Below are 17,877 nucleotides of genomic sequence, written 5' to 3'. Positions count from 1 at the left end.
AAATAAAGAAAGAGGAGATCAATGAATTGCTTACACAACTTAAAAAGCTAGAAAAAGTACAAATTGAAAATTCCCACCTAAGTAACAAGTTACAAATACTGACAACCAAAGGAGAGATTAATAAAAGTGAGATTAAGAAAACTATTGCATAAATAAGTAAATACAGCTGAGCAGGTTTTATGAGAAAAACAATTAAAATAATAAACCTCTGGTAAGTCTGATTTTTTGTGGTGCCAATTTTAAATATTTTTTATTCTCCAGGACAAGAATTGCATTTCCACTTTTTTATAGTGCTGATAAAGTGCTGTGTTGTTCACTTTGCTCCCTCTGCCCACATTCAAATATTCAGAATGCCCAGATTTACACAGTAGCTTAAATGTTACTTTTAAACTGCTACTGCTTTGGCTACAATTTTTGAGTCCTTCAGTTTTTGGAAAAGATGTGTGGAATGCTCTTTCTTTTGTTGTTTAGTCCACTTCTTCAATGGTGGGTCCAGAAGAAGCACCTTCAGATGGGGCTGCTCCACCCCCTGGGAATCCACCAGGCATGCTTCCTGGGATGCTCCCTGCACTCTGGTACAGCTTGATAATTATTGGGTTGCAGACCTTTTCCAGCTCTTTCTGCTCATGCTCAGATTCTTCCTTCTCAGCAGTTTGGTTCTTATCCAGTCAGTTTATTGTTTCATTACATTTATCAAGTATCTTCTGTTTGTCTTCATCACCAATTTTGCCTTGCAGTTTTTCATCTTCCACTGTAGCCTTCATGTTGAAAGCATAAGATTCAAGAGAATTTTTGAAATACACCTTCTCTCTGCTTCTTATCCTCAGTCTTGTATTTCTCAGCCTCCTGGACCATGAGCTCAACGTCTTCCTTGCTCAGACATCCTTTATCATTGGTGATGGTGATCTTGTTCTCCTTGCCTGTGCTCTTATCCACAGCAGAAACATTGAGAATGCCATTTTCATCAATGTCAAATGTTACTTCAATCTGAGGAACACCTCTGGGTTCTGGGGGGATTCCTGTGAGCTCAACTTTGCTGAGCAGGTTGTTATCCTTTGTCATTGCCCTCTCATCTTCATAAATCTGAATAAGCACACTAGGTTGGTTGTCCAAATAGGTGGTAAATGTCTGTGTCTGCTTGGTGGGGATGGTGGTATTACGTTTGATCAGAACAGTCATAACTCCACCAGCAGTTTCAACTCCAAGAGAAAGAGGAGTGACATCCAACAGCAACAAGTCCTGAACATTCGCAAATTTATCTCCAGACAAAATGGTAGCCTGGACAGCTGCATCATAAGCAGCAGCCTCATCAGGATTGATACTCTTGTTGAGCTCCTTGCCATTTAAAAAGTCTTGCAGAAGTTTCTGGATTTTGGGAATTCGAGTGGAACCACTCACCAAGATGATGTCATGAATCTGTGATTTATCCAGCTTGGCATCTGTTAAGGCCTTTTCCACAGGGTCCAGTGTGCCACAGTAGAGATCAGCATTCAACTCTTTGAAACGGGCTAGAGTGATGGATGTATAGAAGTCGATACCTTCATAGAGGGAGTCAATCTCAATACTGGCCTGGGTACTAGAAGAGAGGGTGCGTTTTGCAAGTTCTTAAGCTGTGCGAAGACAGCGAACAGCCCTCTTGTTCTCACTGATGTCCTTCTTGTGCTTTCGCTTGAACTCTGCAATGAAATGGTTGACCATTTGGTTGTCAAAGTCCTCCTCGCCCAAGTGGGTGTCCCCAGCAGTGGACTTGACCTCAAAGATGCCATCTTCAGTGGTAAGAATGGAGACATCTAAAGTACCACCTGCAAGGTCAAAGATCAACACGTTTCTCAGAACACCAACCTTTTTATCCAAGCCATAAGCAATAGCAACAACAGTTGGCTCATTGATGATTTGGAGCACATTGAGACTAGTGATGGTTCCAGCATCTTTAGTGGCCTGACTCTGGGAATCGTTGAACGAGGCTGGTACTGTGATGATGGCATTTGTGATGGTCTTCCCAAGGTAAGCTTCAGCAACTTCTTTCATCTTGGTCAAGACCATAGAAGACACTTCTTCTGGATAGAAACTTTTGGTCTCCCTTTTGTACTCCACTTGGACCTTAGGCTTGCCTGTGTCATTCAGCACTGTAAAAGGCCAGTGCTTCATGTCTGACTGTACAACTGCATCCTTAGACATTCTGAAAAAAGGAGAGATGAACAAAATTAACAAGAAATCAATGAATTCTCTGTGGGGTAAAAAAATTCTCCAGGGCTACATGGAATTACAGGTGAATTCCACCAAATATTTAAAGAACAACTAAATCCCACACTATATTAATTCTCTAGAAAAACAGGTGAAAGAATCTAACCAGAATCCTTTCATGGCACAAATATGGTGTTGACATTAACCAAGAAAAGCTAAAACAGAAAAGTATAATTATAGACCATTTTTTTCTGAGTATTGATACAAAAATTTGAAATAAAATATTAGCAAGGAGATTACATCTATTTTATCACCATGACAAAACATTATAATCAGGTGAGATTTATATCAGGAATGCATGACTGGTTCAATGTTTGGCAAATTATCAGTGTAATTGGCTATATCAATAAAAACGTAACAATAAGCAGAGAAAAAACTTTTGACAAAATACAGCACCCATTCATTTTAAAAACACTGGAGAGCATAAGAATAAATGGAGTTTTCCCTAAAATGATAAGCAGTATCTATCTAAAACAATCAACAAATACATACACATGTTTGTGTGTGTGTGTGTGTGTGTGTGTATGTGTGTGTGTGTGTGTAAGATGAGGATAAGCTCAAAACTTTCCCAATCAGATCAGTGGTGAAAAAAGGAGGCCCATTATCATCACTATTATTCCATATTGTGAAAATTAGCTTCAGAAATAAGAGAAGAAAAAGACATTGAAGGAATTAGACTAGGCAATGAAGCAATAAAACTGCAGTACTTTGCAGATATGATGATAAACTTAGAGAATCCCAGAGAATCAGCTGAAGAACTACTTGAAACAACTGACAACTTTAGCAAAGGTGCTAGATAAAAAAATAAACCCACTTCAGTAGTCAGTATTTCTATATATTACCAATAAAGCCCATCAGCAAATAATAGAAATGGAAATTCTATTTAAAATGACTGTAAACAATGGAAAACTTTGGGGAGTCAGCCTGCAATAACAAACAAGGAACTAAATAAAAGGAATTACACAACACTTTTCATACAAATAAAATCAGATCTAAATGATTGGAAAAATTTCAGTTGCTCATGGGTAAACCGAGTAAATACAATAAAAATGACAATTCTGCATAAACTAATTTACTTATTCATTGATATGGCAAACTGCTAAAAAACGTTTTATATAGCTAGAAAAAATAATAAGAAAATTCATATGGATGAAAAATAAAAGGTTAAGGACAGGGATAGAGAATCCAAGGTTTTGAATTCCTATGTAACCTAGTTACTCAAGTGGTGCTTTTTGCTTGAATCCAAACTTCACAGAACAAATCTCTTTAATAAAAGTCTTTGTTCTATAAAACTTGGACTTAGTGAAAATGTCATACTCATTGTGACCTTGAAGAGAACAGATTCTCCACCCTTGTCAAGAATGTCAAAGGCATTAAGGAAAAACTGAAAAATGGAAAACAATTTTTTTACACTCATTGTTTCTGATAAATGTCTTATTTCTAAAATGCATAGATAATTGAATCAAATTTATCAGAATACAAGTCAGTCTTGTACATAGGTACGTTTTGGAGGAAGAAATTAAAGCTGTCTATATTCATGTAGATACCACATCACACTTTTCAGATTGAATAACATGAGAGGAAAGGAAAATAATAAATGTTGGAGAAGATGTGGGAAAATTGCATTGTTGGTGGAGTTGTGAAATGATCCAATTATGCCAGAAGGTAATTTGGAATTTTATCCAAAGGGAAACCAAACTGCATACCCTTTTATCCATCAATTAGGTCTCAAAGAGATCATAAAAAAGGGAAAAAGACACACATGTACAAAACTATTTATGACACTTCTTTTTGTGGTAACAAAAATTTGAAATTGAGAAAGTGCCCATCAATTGGAGGAATGAATGAACCAATTATGAGGTATGAATATTATGGAATATTATTTTTCTATAAGAAATGATGAACAGGTGGATTTTTGAAAAACCTGAACTTATTTGAAATGCTGTGGAGTGAAGGGAGTAAAACCAGGAGAACATTGTGCACAGCAATAGCAGCACTGCAAAATGACAAACAATGGTAGACTTAGCTCTTCTCAGCAATACAATGAGCCAAGGCAATTCCAAAAGTCTCATTATGGAAAATTCTAACCATATTCAGAGAAAGAGTGATATATTCTGAATACAGATCAGAACATTCCATTTTCACTTTTTATTTCTTATTTTTTTCTTTCTTGGATTTTTTCCCCAATTTGTTCTGATTCTTCTTTGACAATATTACTAATGTGGAAATATATTTAATATGATTGTACAGGAAAAATCTAAGTATTCAAAATTCATAGCTAAATGTATCTAATACCCTAGTTTTTGATGAACATAAATATCTGCACTATTTGAAAAAAAAAAAAACAGCTGTTCAAATAAGGAAGCAGAATGGAGGAAGTTAGATTTTTTCCAACGTCTCTCATCTATACCAAATAAGCTTCAAATAGATAAATGACTCAAACATGAGGGATGACATATTAAACAAATTAAAGATTAAAATAAAGGGAAAATGTATCTATGATCTAGAGATAAGATGAAAATTTATGACAACTCAATGAATGAACAGAATGAATTTTTATAAAACATGGTTAATTTTTACTACATAAAATAAAATATATTTTACAAAAACACCTTAGTATAAGTAAAATTAAAGGGAAAAGTTAACTGAGAAAATATCTCTCCAAGTTTATATGATAAAGGACTCTTTTTATCCACTGAAATATATAGTGACTGATTAAAATTCATAAGGTTTATACCTATTTGTCAATCAGTAAATTGTCCAAAAATGAAAAGAGACTTCTTGAGGAAAGAAAGTCTGTCTACCTATGGCCATATAAAAATTTTTCAAAAAGTGCTAATTGGAAAAATGTAAATTTAAGCAATTCTGAGACTCTATCTCATACCTATCAGATTGGCCAAAATGAGAAATAAGAAAAATGACAAATGTTGAAGTGGTTGTAGGAAAATGAACATAATGATGCATTAATGGATCAATGGACCTGGAAAGGGTGCAACCATTCTGGAAAGCAATTTGGGACTATACTGAAAAAAGTTACTAAATAGTGCACACTCTTTGAGCTAGCAAACAAAAACTCAAAAGCAGATCAAAGAGAGATGGAAAAAAAAATTCTTTATATACAAATGCATGTAAAGCAGACCTTCTTTTTGGCAAATACTGTAAAATATGAGATGTTTATCAATGGAGGAATGGCAGATTGAAGAGTTCATAAGTATGTTATTTTATGGCCATTGAGGGAATTTGTTTTGTTTGATTATACATATTTTAAAGAAGGAATTTGTTTTCTTTTTTTTTTCCAGTGTGTTGGGGAGAGGGAGGCAGAGAAAACAGATTTTTCTTAGGTTTTTAAAATGGAAAGAGATGGTGGTTTCCACAGTTGTGAAATGTATTTTGCACGTTCAGGTTAAATCACCACCATTAGTTTTACTGAAATATTTCACTTTTAATATCTATAATGTAAAATTAAAACACATCAATGAGAGAAAGAGAGAGAGGAGACAGACAGACAGAGAGAGAGAGAGAGAGAGAGAGAGAGAGAGAGAGAGAGAGAGAGAGAGAGAGGAAGAGAGCCAGACTAACAAAGACAAAGAGAGACAGAGAGAAATAGGAATAAAGAGACAGAAGATGTGTATTAGTTATGAAAGTCCACTCTCTGAACTACCAAGTCCAGAGACATGCTTGTTTGCATTAGTAAGAGTTGCTTTATGGGGACCCTCCTTCTACCAATGAAATCATAACTCCAATGCCAGTCTCTATCCCTAGGGTCACTTCACAATACAGAACCATGTTTTGCCTCTGAGTATCTTCTTTTCTTTTCTTGTTCAAACCTATAAGATGCTCAGCCTATAAAAAATATTTTGACGCATTTTGAATTTACAAATTTCTTTTTTTCATTTTTACGTTAAGTATGAGGAAAAATCAAAGATCTTGGGCCTTAATGGGCCCTTACACACCCCACAAATAGACAATTTTCACAGATTAGAAACCAAATTGAGCCACTGATCTGAATCTCAGCCCTGAGAGGCGGCCCTGCCTTCCACCTAAAGCCCCTGGGGGATCTGAACTGATGATCTGGATCTCAGTGGAGGCCCTTTCCACTGCCTAAAAGGCCCTGGGGGAACCAGACAGCTAGAGGAGGAGGAGCACTGGTAGAACTGGAGGCTACAGTGGAGAGGGAATTCTAATACTGGCAGATTCTAGGCAGAAGAGTTATTGGTTGCTCCCAGACGAGTGTGCATGCCAGAAAAGTAAACTCCTTTCCCTTGATTGTGGCACCTTGGAGGAATTGAGAACTTACAGGTCCCCAGAGTATATCTTACTCTTGACAAAGGACACAAAAGTCAATAAACTGGCTGGGAAAATGCCAAAAAAAAAAAGGGAAAAAGAATAAGACAATAGATTACTTGCTTGGTGACCACTTATTTTCTTCCATTCTTTCACATGAGGAGGAGTGATACATGCTTTCAGAGGAAGATCTAGGGGCAAGGGCCTCTGCATCCAAAAGCTCCAAAGTTGATTTGCAGTTGTCTTAGGCCATGGAAGAGCTCAAAAAGAATTTTGAAAATCAAATAAGAGAAGTGGAGATAAAACTGGGAAAAGAAATGAGGGCAATGCAAGAAAATCCTGAAAAGGGATTCAACAGTTGCTAAAGGAGACCCCAAAAATGCTGAAGAAAATAACACCTTTAAAAATAGGCTAATTTAATTGGCAAAAGAGGTCCAAAAAGCCAATGAGGAGAAGAATGCTTCAAAAAGCAGAATTAGCCAAATGGAAATGGAGGTTCAAAAGCTCACTGAAGAAAATAGTTCCTTAAAAGCTAGAATGGAGTAGATAAAAGCTAATGGCTTTATGAGAAACCAAGAAATTAAAAACAAAACCAAAAGAATTAAAAAAAATTGAAGATAATAAGAATTATCTCATTAGAGAAACAATTCACCTTGAAAATGGATCCAGGAGAGACAATTTAAAAATTATGGGATTACCTGAAAGCTATGATCAAAAAAAGAGCCTTGGCATCATATTTTATGAAATTATCAAGGAAAACTCCCCTGATATTCTAGAACCAGAGGGCAAAATGAATAATTATATAATCTACCAGGCACCTCCTAAAAAGGGATCCAAAAGGGATACTCCTATGAGTATTGCAGTCCAATTCCAGAGTTCCCAGTTGAAGGAGAAAATATTGCAAGCAGCTGGAAAGAAACAATTTGAGTATTGTGGAAATACAATCAGGATAACACAAGATCTAGCACTTTCTACATTAAGGGACTGAAGGACTTGGATAATGATATTCCAGGACTCAAAGGAAGCAGGATTAAACCCAAGAATCATCTACCCAGCAATACTGAGTATAATATTTCAGGTGAAAAAGTATTCATTCAATGAAATGGATGACTTTCAAGCACTCTTGATGAAAAGACCAGAAGTGAATAGAAAATTTGACTTTCCAACAGAAGAAGCAAGAGAAGCATGCAAAGGAAAATAGGAAAGAGAGATCATAAGGGACTCTCTAAAGTTGAGCTATTCACATTCCTTCATGGAAATATTATATTTTTAATTCTAGACTTTTCTCAATATTTTCATCACTGGAGGGATTTTGCACACACACACGTATGTATATCTATCTATGCATATGTATATATACATATATATACATATATATATAGACAGATAGATAGAGAGACAGAGACAGAAACAGAGACAGAGACAGAGACAGAGAGAGACAGAGAGAGCACATGGTGAGTTGAATAAGAATGGATGATACCTAAAAAATAAAATTAAGGGATGAGAGAGGAATATATTGGAAGGAGAAAGGGAGAAATGGAATGTGGAAACATCTCTTAGAAAGCAGGCAAGACAATGCTTTTTCAATGGAGGAGAAAAGGGAGCAAGTGAGAGGGGAAAAGTGAAGCTTATTTGCTTCACATTTGAGTTAAGGAGGGAATAAAATGCTCATTCAATTCAGTATGAAAATCTACCTTACACTGCTGGACTGTAGAGAAGAAGGGGATCAATGGGGTGGGGGAATGATAGAACAGAGGGCAATTGGGAGGAGAGAGTAATTAGAAGTAAACACTTTTCGGGAAGGACAAGGTCAAAAGAGAGAATACAATGAATGGGGGCAGAATAGGATGGAGAGAAATATAGTTAGTCTTACACAACATGACTATTACGAAAGTCTTTTGCAAAACTACATATATATATATATATATATATAGACTATATTTAATTGCTTGCATTATCAGTGGGGATGGGTGGGGAGAGAGGAAGGGAGATAAGTTGGAACTCAAAATTTAGGAATGAATTTTGGAATTTGCTTTTATATACAACTGGGAAATAATAAATACAGATAATGGGGTATGGAAATCAATCTTGCCTTACGAGAAAAGAAAGAAGATATGGATAAGGGAAGGGCGGGGTGTGATAGAAGGGAGGACATATTGACGGAAGGGGTAATCAGAATGCAAGGCGTTATGGGGTGGAGGGAGGGGAGAGGTGGGGAGAAAATTTGCAACTCAAAATTTTGTGGAAATGAATTTTGAAAACTAAAAATATATAAATAAAGATTTTAAAAAAGAAACCAAGTTCCAGTTAAGACAAATGGATATTGAATCTGTGTGAAGGATGCCCAGATGTATTTGGGCAACTCTACCTGCCAAGTACTTTCCCAAAGGGCATACAGCATGTTACCAGATCTAGCAAAACATTTCAATTTGTGCCAGCTCCAGATGACTTTCTGCTAGACATATCACATTAAATTTCAGTTTTGATTTTATTTGAAGATACAGGACTAGAAAATAAGTCTTAAAAATATGGTTGAGGATCAATTTAAGCTGTAAACTAAACATGAAAAAAAAAGTATCCATCATGAAGTCTTTATAGACAATGCAGACAAATGGTTGGAGGCATGGAGAGGAAGGATTATAGATCTGAAGTGTCTTTAGCTGGCCAATTTACCATAGTTAATGACTGTCTATTAATGGATGTATATCAAGCAGGAGGGGCATGCTTTCTATCTTTGCCTTTTGTAGTGTCAAATTCAACATTTGTACCACAGCTTAGATAAAGAAATAGGGAATATGCTTATGAAATATGAAGTTGACATGAATTTAAGATGGCTACATGATACAATATGTGAAATAATCTGAGTTCAAAATGACCTGGACATTTCAGAACAAACTAACAAGAATGTATTAAATAGGACAGGATGAACAAACTTGACTTAGCTATTTATTTGAAGGCAGATATTCTTCACTCCAATTCAGCACTCTGCAATCACCTAGTACTAAGCAGTGAGAATATAGGGAACTTGATCTTCTTTTTAGGTTCCCCTCCCTTATCTGGATGACCTTCCTCCCTATCTTATCCTTAGATTGTTATGTCTCATTTTTTGGGTTTTATTTTTTGTTTTTTTTGGTAAGGGGTCGATGCTAGGTCAAGGTCTGAATTTGTAGTTAACTATAGAATTAGTTTGTCAAGGACATTCAGGTATGTTTCAAAAGCAAACTTTCCCAGTGGTGACTTCAGATGTGTGAGCTCCTAGTCTATGACAGATACATCTGAATATATTTTGGTTTTTAAACTTATAAGGAGCCCTGCAGTCATCTCTCAGAATCAATTCCTGAATCATGGAAAATGCCACTACCTACTAACATATAAAAGTTCTTCTGTCCGTATGGTGAAGTTGACTATTTTTTGATTTAGGTTACCATTGCGTATATTGATCCAAGTTCAGCCTCTGAAGACCTCTTGCTTCCTCCTATTCAAAACTTTCCTATGGCCAAAGAACCTCTTTCTTTTCAAATCAACAGCTTGGTGGACCTCCCATCTAATCAAATATCTGTGTTTAAGAATTTCCTTTCCCTCTCATCACTGGAAATGTTGACATGTGTCACCATGTAGCATAAGGTCAAAGAACAAAGAATATTGTGACCTTATCCAATAGTCTACTTCACCACCTCCTTATTTATCTGTGATAATGTATGCTTGCCTTTCCTAAATGTTCCCAGGGATAGTTGACTTTTTGGACTCACATATTACCACAAGTTGTCACTAGAGCTGTGATTAGAAATTCTTTACTATGGGATGAAAACAATTGAGTAAATTGATGGTATAGCAGTAGTGTAGAAAGGAGTTCACTCAAGAGACCAGTCATGATAAAGGAGAAAAATAGTTCTCCCATCTCGAAAATCTATATCTATAGTTTGACCAGAAAACATGATGATTCAAAGAAGAGTGGCATGATATATCCTTGTGAACCAAAGGTATATCAATAAGTAAGGTAGGCATACGACAATTCATTAGGGAGGAAACACATTTGTTTTCCCCTTTCTGTATGGAAAGTTGGGAATCTGGAGGAAAACTCTGTTTTCCCCATGCTAATTAAAAGTCTCCTTGATATGTGGGAAATGGGTTGAATTTATTCTACATTACTTCAGAAAGGATAATGAAGATCAATTTGGGTAGAAGTACAAGACAGAGTTGTAGAGAGGTAGGTAAGAACTAACATATCAGCAATGAGTTATTCAGAAATAGATTAGGTTTTCATATGATATAGTGAATTTCCTGCTGCTGGAGGTATTATAGTAGAAGCCAGATGAGCGTTTATCGAGAATGTTGTGGAAGGGACAGTTATAATGGATAGGTTGGACTAGGTGACTTTTAAGACTCCTTCCAATTCTACGTTGTGAAATTCATTGAAACTACTATATAAAATTTGATAAGTAAGCCCAAAGTGAGATAAATTTAGGGTTCTTTAAAGCTTAGTGCATGTAAGTACTGTACTTTTTAAGCATAACATAAAGTGGAGTTTGAGTTCTTACAGTCATAGGGCAATATCACTCTACCTAACAATGCAAGAGTGCAAAGAACAATTTTTCCTCAGTGGGTTGTTGTACTTTCTTATTCAAATTACAACTTCTGAAGGTTTAAAGATTAGAAAAGAACAGTTCAGAAGTTGTACAAAGTAGTTGACAAATATTTTGAGTCAGTGAGAACTCCTGTCAAGTTCATAATCCAAATGAACAGTATAATGTGATATCCAATTACCACTTACCTCTTATCTACTAAGCCTCTCTCTACCTCACTTTTGCTTATTCTGTATATGTCCTTATAGCTCTAAGTGTGCTTCCTTTTCATTCCCTGCAAGGTAATATTAGGAAAATACTTGATGTTCAGTCACAGAAGTTTATTTGGTCTCTGGGAAATCATGGTTTCTCTTGTCAAAACAAACATGGTTGAGAAGTTATGTGATATAGAGAATAGATAGCCCACCTTGAAATCAGAAATACCTGGGTTCAAATCTTTTTGCTACATACTACCTGTGTGATCCTGTAAAAATCACTGAACTTCTTGCCCCTCTTAACAATTCTCAGAGCATATTCTTGGGTATGAAAGAAATTGTCAATTTGCATTGGTAAAAGAAGTTACCTCATTCTACAGATCCCTAAATCTGTGAAATCATAGATCTCTATCCCCTAACTGGATTCAATAAGTGAGAGGGGGAACAGGGATCTTCTTACTACCTGAATTATTCAGTGAAATTATATCTGGTCTTGAGAATGGAAATTGGACCTAAATGTGCAAGAGGAAAAAAATATATGTAGCTAAAAGTCTAAAACTATTTGATTGGCAAGTGATAGTTAATTACAGAATTTCAACCTAAGGTAAATCTGACACTTCTATTCCCCAAACTCACTAGAAGTTAAACTTCCTCCTGGACAGCTCCACAACATAAAGATGTTTTAGTGTCCTTAGATCTGCCTGTGTTACAACACAATGCTTTGGTGTGCAGCAGATGGAGAATACACCCTGGGTTGGAACCTTATGGATATAGATCTGTCATTCCATCTTTCCAAATCACATTTCACCATTTCATGTGGTGTACACCTGTGGATGGTAGGGAATGTGCTTTGCTGCTGCATAAGACTGAAGCCCAGTAAAGTCTGTTTTGTTTTCTTAAAATGTGCCTTAAAAGAATAATAGAAATGAAGCAACTGAAGTACCATAGGGAGCATGGGCAAGCAGAGGATAAGTTAACAAGACCTCTTCCTGCCAATACTCCTAGTGGTAAAGTGAGTTTGCCATTCAACACTAATTTTCTCAGTTTCTCACAATTATACAGACACCTGTGATAAATAACTTTTTGATGAAACCCTGCAGATAATTCAGTGTTTGCTGTTTCCCTTCATTTGACTGGTATTTTACTTGGATGGGCTTGGTCTGGGGATGAGGAAATCTAAGGAGAACAAATTACTGAAGAGGATATGATTTGTTCATGCCTGGGGAAAATATTTTTTATTATTTCCATTTTAATCTGAATACTTATAGATCCCACCTCCTCTTGGGGATTTGTAAAAAGAAGGCTGCATTCTTCATACTTAATATCATATTATATCCAATGCTTCATTTTAAGAATATTTGCCAACATTCTAGCAAAAATGAAAAGAAAATAGTTGTTTTTAAATAATTTAAGTTGCCTTAGGATCTAAGGAAAATGGGTCAGAATAATGAACTGCACAATAACCAGCAAAACATGAAATGAACTTAAGCTTCAAATGTACATTACATAATTCTTACACACACCACTGAAACTGAACTGCTTACAAATTTGCATTTGTTCACTGTTTGAAGGAACTAGAGAGGACAAGGGACAGAGTGAGTGGAAAGGTCATAGACATTATGAAATGAAGAAAAAGAAAACAGAAGACAGGACTCTATTTGTTGAGATATTCATTCCCCTTACATTTACGCTTGATGTTTAACTCAAGGTGGAAACATACAAAGTAGATACACACCAGCAGATGTGCGATTTTTGACACATTTGCTACTGGCATCAACCATCTGACAGTAGCTCACTGTCTGAAAAATAAAAGGATAGTTAAATTTATTCAACCATTTGCGTTGTATAATATATATTCTCAAAAGAAATTGCTCCAAAGCTTGAAATTCACTCTTCACTTTACACTAGATAATAGTATCAACAGGAGAGGTATCCATCCTGGTACCATTGTATAAACCAGAAAGAGCTGATTTCATGTTTCACTTCTGGTACATACTAACAGTGTAACTCTGAGCAAGTCATTTAACATTTCAGTGCTCTAGGGCTAGTCAACTTGCTAAAAATATAAGTTGCAGAGAAAGTGCTGTGGGAGTTTCTTTATTCTCAAGTTCCTCATATCAATGAAATCAGATGCTTAGTCTACATGTCCATGTATATACAGTGCCTCCATGGTATCATGGGGGTACAACAGGCCTCTCATATGTCCACTGTTTTCCCATTAGGAAATACTCAAAGTTGCAGTAATATAACTGCAACCAATCCCCCTAGCTTTGGGGGGAAATCTTAAATCCTGGATACCTTATAGGTAGAAAACTATAGGCTAGGCATTTCCTCCATCTCCCCCCGCCACATTTTCTCCTAGTAGCTAATAATATCGTATGATTTTAGGTACTGTGAAGAGGGCTTACTCTAATTATGATAGCTCACAGAGACAGAAAAAAATGACAGATTCAGACACTATCACATTTATAAATAGTTCACATTTATAAAGAGATTCACAATTTATAAAACACTAACCTCACAACTACCCTGTAAGGTAAGTAGTACAGTTCTTATTATCTTCATTTGACATGCGAAGAAAACAAAAATCAAAGTATCACCAGTGACTGGTAACATCAGTGCAACTGCCAGGGGTGGAATGTTAAGGAGGCTAAAGTACTAGGAAGAAAAGAATTGGAATAAGTCCAGTTAACAATACTTCATTAAGTGTTTACTATGTGCCAGGGACTGGTGCAAGCACAAAGACATGACATAACCTTACCATGAAACCTATTCCTATACCTTGGTCATCCCCTCTTCTTTCTAGTGCCATGGAAACAAGCCTTGACCAGGTGGTGGAATATTGATCAAGTCTTGACAACAAATTGGTCACAGCCCTTCAGAAGAAAAAGTCTGCTGGGGTTAAACCCAGAAGCCTCAGCGCTCCAAAGTTCTGCGCTGTCAGTGCCTGACCAAAGAATTTAGGAATAGATGGAATGGGGTAGGTCACCAAGACAAAAAAACCTTAATTATAGAAGGTTGTATAACCCCCTACTGAACCTGAGGGCAAGAGTATAATATTTACCTGTAGTACCATCTGACAACTCAAAAGCCTGTTGGGGTAGAGACCTAGGCAGATTAATTAAGAAATGTCAAGTATGGAAGAAGGCTGAGTTGTTTTGAGATCTGTCCTCCAAGGAATGAGAATCAAAAGAGAGGAAGTCAAAAAGAGTAGTAAGTAAAATAAAAGGAGGAAGGAGTAAAAGACTGAAATTAACAGAGATTTCAGGAAGAAAAACATCCAAATCCTTGAACATAAACTGACGGATCAGCAGGAAAATCACTAATAGAAGGAAATATGGTTTCCAAATTTTGTAAATGATTTCAGATAATTATAAACAAATCCTTAAAAATAAAGGAAGATGATTCAACCCTGGATATGACAGAGGGCTCTATGGAATGTGAAAAGAACATAGAACTACAATACACTGTTCCTGAGTGGTTCAAAAGAGAAATGACAATGACAGCAGAATTTGTATATTGCACGGCAAAAATAGTGAACAGAATGAAAATAAATCTGGAATCTGCAATGGGAAGCCTCATCAAAGAAATAAAAGAGAGGACAGTAGATTGGAAATACAAATAACAGGAATGAAGATTAACCTAGAAGAAGAGATGTAAAAGACAATAATGTTAATACAAAATTTAATCACTATGCAAACAAAGCATCCTGGTCTCAAAAAGAGGATGCATAATGAGAATCTAAGGGTCATATGTTTCCAGAAGTACATAACAGGACAAAAATAACATTTAACACCATAGTGAATGACATAATAAAAAGAACTGCCCAGAATGTCTGAACATAGAAAATTCAATTTCAATCAAAAGAGTTAACAGATTGCATCCAGAAATTCACGAATGTAAGGGTTATTGGAAAAGGGTAGAAGGTGATATTTTAGCTGAAACTTGACAGGAAGGAACGGAGTAGGAGGTGAGCAGGAGATAATTCTAGGCATAGAGCATACAGCCCATAAAAATGCTTAGGGTTGGGACATAGTGTCTTGTAAAAGGAATATGAAGGAATCTCTTGTCTCTTCACTGCAGATTACATAAAGGGGAAAAATGGTAGTAAAACACCTAGAAAGATAGGAATGAATCATGTTATGAAGTTCTTTGAATGTCCTAAGCAGAAGATTTTAGATTTTATCCTAGAGGATACAGGGAGCTCCTAGACTTTATTGAATGATACAAGGCAGAGATGGAGTCAGGGGAAGGACATGACATGGTCAAACTTGCTGTTTAAAAAAATCAAGTTTTGGGCTGAGCCAAGATGACAGAGTAGAAAGATACACAAAGGCAGGCTCTCCCCACACAGTCCATAAAATACCTGTAGAGAGGGAATCAACAAATTTTGGAGCAGCAGAAGTGGAGAACAACAGAATGGAGGAGATTTCCAGCCCAGGGTGACCTGAAAGGCCCACGGGAAATGTCTGTTGCACGGGACACGAAGCAGAGCCCAACCTTGGTTGAGCAGTTTGAGAACAGCCCTCAGGGGTGGAATCTCCAGTCTCAGAATCCCCAGTCCCAGTAGCAGCTGGTTCTCAGATCCCTCAGCCCACAGGTGACAAAGGTCAGTGACGGGGTTTTTTCAGCTGGCCGGGAGGGGAGAAGGGCCTTTCCAGTAGCTACAGAGGTCACACTGGGTGGGTAGCAGCAGATCCCATGGCAGCCCATATTCATTGTTGGATCATAAAACCCCTGGGGACACTGACGGGCTAATTATTATCTCAGCCCTATGTAGAAGCCCTGAGGGAGTTGGTCTTCGTCCCCACAGCTTGACTGAATCCCACCCCCCCAGTGCTGGTTTGGCAGAGCTGGAAGCCAGGTGGCTGTAGAGAAGAAACTGCTAAGATTCTGGGCATAAAAATCACTTCCTGATCCCAGAACAGTGTACGTGCTTGATTGTGCCACTTAGAAGGAACTGAGATCTTACTGATTCCCAGAGCACACCCAACTCTTGACATAGGACCCAAAAGGGAAAAAAATAAGACTATAGAAAGTTACTTTCTTGGTGAACATATATTTTCCCCCATCCTTTCAGATGAAGAAAAACAATGCTTATCATCAGGGAAAGACATAAAAGTCAAGGCTTCTATATCCCAAATATCCAAAATAAATATTCAATGGTCTCAGGCCATGGAAGAGCTCAAAAAGGATTTTGAAAATCAAGTAAGAGAGGTGGAGGAAAAGCTGGGAAGAGAAATGAGAGAGATGAAAGAAAATCATGAAAAGTGGGTCAACACCTTGCTAAAGGAGAACCAAAAAATGCTGAAGAAAATAAAACCTTGAAATATAGGCTAACTCAATTGGCAGAAGAGGTTCAAAAAGCCAACGAGGAGAATAATGCTTTCAAAAGCAGAATTAGCCAAATGGAAAAGGAGCTTCAAAAGCTCACTGAAGAAAATAGTTCTTTAAAAGTTAGAATGGAACAGACGGAGGCTAATGACTTTATGAGAAACCAAGAAATCACAAAACAAAACCAAAAGGATGAAAAAATGGAAGATAATGTGAAATATCTCATTGGAAAAACAATAGACCTGGAAAATAGATCCAGGAGAGACAATTTAAAAATTATGGGACTACCTGAAAGCCAGGATCAAAAAAAGAGCCTAGACATCATTTTTTCATGAAATTATCAAGGAAAACTGCCCTGATGTTCTAGAACCAGAAGGCAAAATAAGTATTCAAGGAATCCACAGAACACCACCTGAAAGAGATCCAAAAAGAGAAACTCCTAGGAACATTGTGGCCAAATTCCAGAGTTCCCTGGTCAAGGAGAAAATATTGCAAGCAGCTAGAAAGAAACAATTCAAGTATTGTGGAAATACAATCAGAATAACACAAGACCTAGCAGCTTCTACATTAAGGGACTGAAGGGCGTGGAAAATGATATTCCAGAAGTCAAAGGAACTAGGACTAAAACCAAAACTCACCTACCCAGCAAAATGGAGTAAAATACTTCAGGGGAAAAATTGGTCTTTCAATGAAATAGAGGACTTTCAAGCATTCTTGATGAAAAGACCAGAGCTGAAAAGAAAATTTGACCTTCAAACACAAGAATCAAGAGAAGCATCAAGAGAAATCATAAGAGACTTACTAAAGTTGAACTGTTTACATTCCTACATGGAAAGACAATATTTGTAACTCTTGAAACTTTTTTCAGTATCTGGGTAGTTGGTGGGATTACACACACACAAACACACACACAGCACAAGGTGAGTTGAATAGGATGGGATCATATCTTTAACAAACGAAATTAAGTAGTGAGAGAGAAATATATTGGGAGGAGAAAGGGAGAAATGGAATGGGGCAAATTATCTCTCATAAAAGTGGCAAGCAAAAGATTTTTCAGTGGAGGGAAAAAGAGAGAAGGTGAGAGAAAACATGAAGCTTACTCTCATCACATTCAACTAAAGGAAGGAATAAAACGCACACTCATTTTGGTATGAAAACCTATCTTACAATACAGGAAAGTGGGGGAGAAGGGGATAAGTAGGGTGGGGGTGATGATGGAAGGGAGGACAGTGGGAGGA

At 36.8% G+C, this 17,877-nt stretch overlaps 1 pseudogene; it reads right to left on the bottom strand.

Moving 5' to 3' along the window:
• Nucleotides 1-238: 238 nt before the first annotated feature.
• LOC140509285 (heat shock cognate 71 kDa protein-like) lies at nt 239-16,039 on the bottom strand (annotated as a pseudogene).
• Nucleotides 16,040-17,877: the final 1,838 nt, after the last annotated feature.

Source organism: Notamacropus eugenii, chromosome 5, assembly GCF_028372415.1.
Source record: "Notamacropus eugenii isolate mMacEug1 chromosome 5, mMacEug1.pri_v2, whole genome shotgun sequence".
NCBI lineage: Eukaryota > Metazoa > Chordata > Mammalia > Diprotodontia > Macropodidae > Notamacropus > Notamacropus eugenii.
Note: the sequence above shows the minus strand (reverse complement) of the source record. Positions and strands in the feature narration are given on the sequence as shown.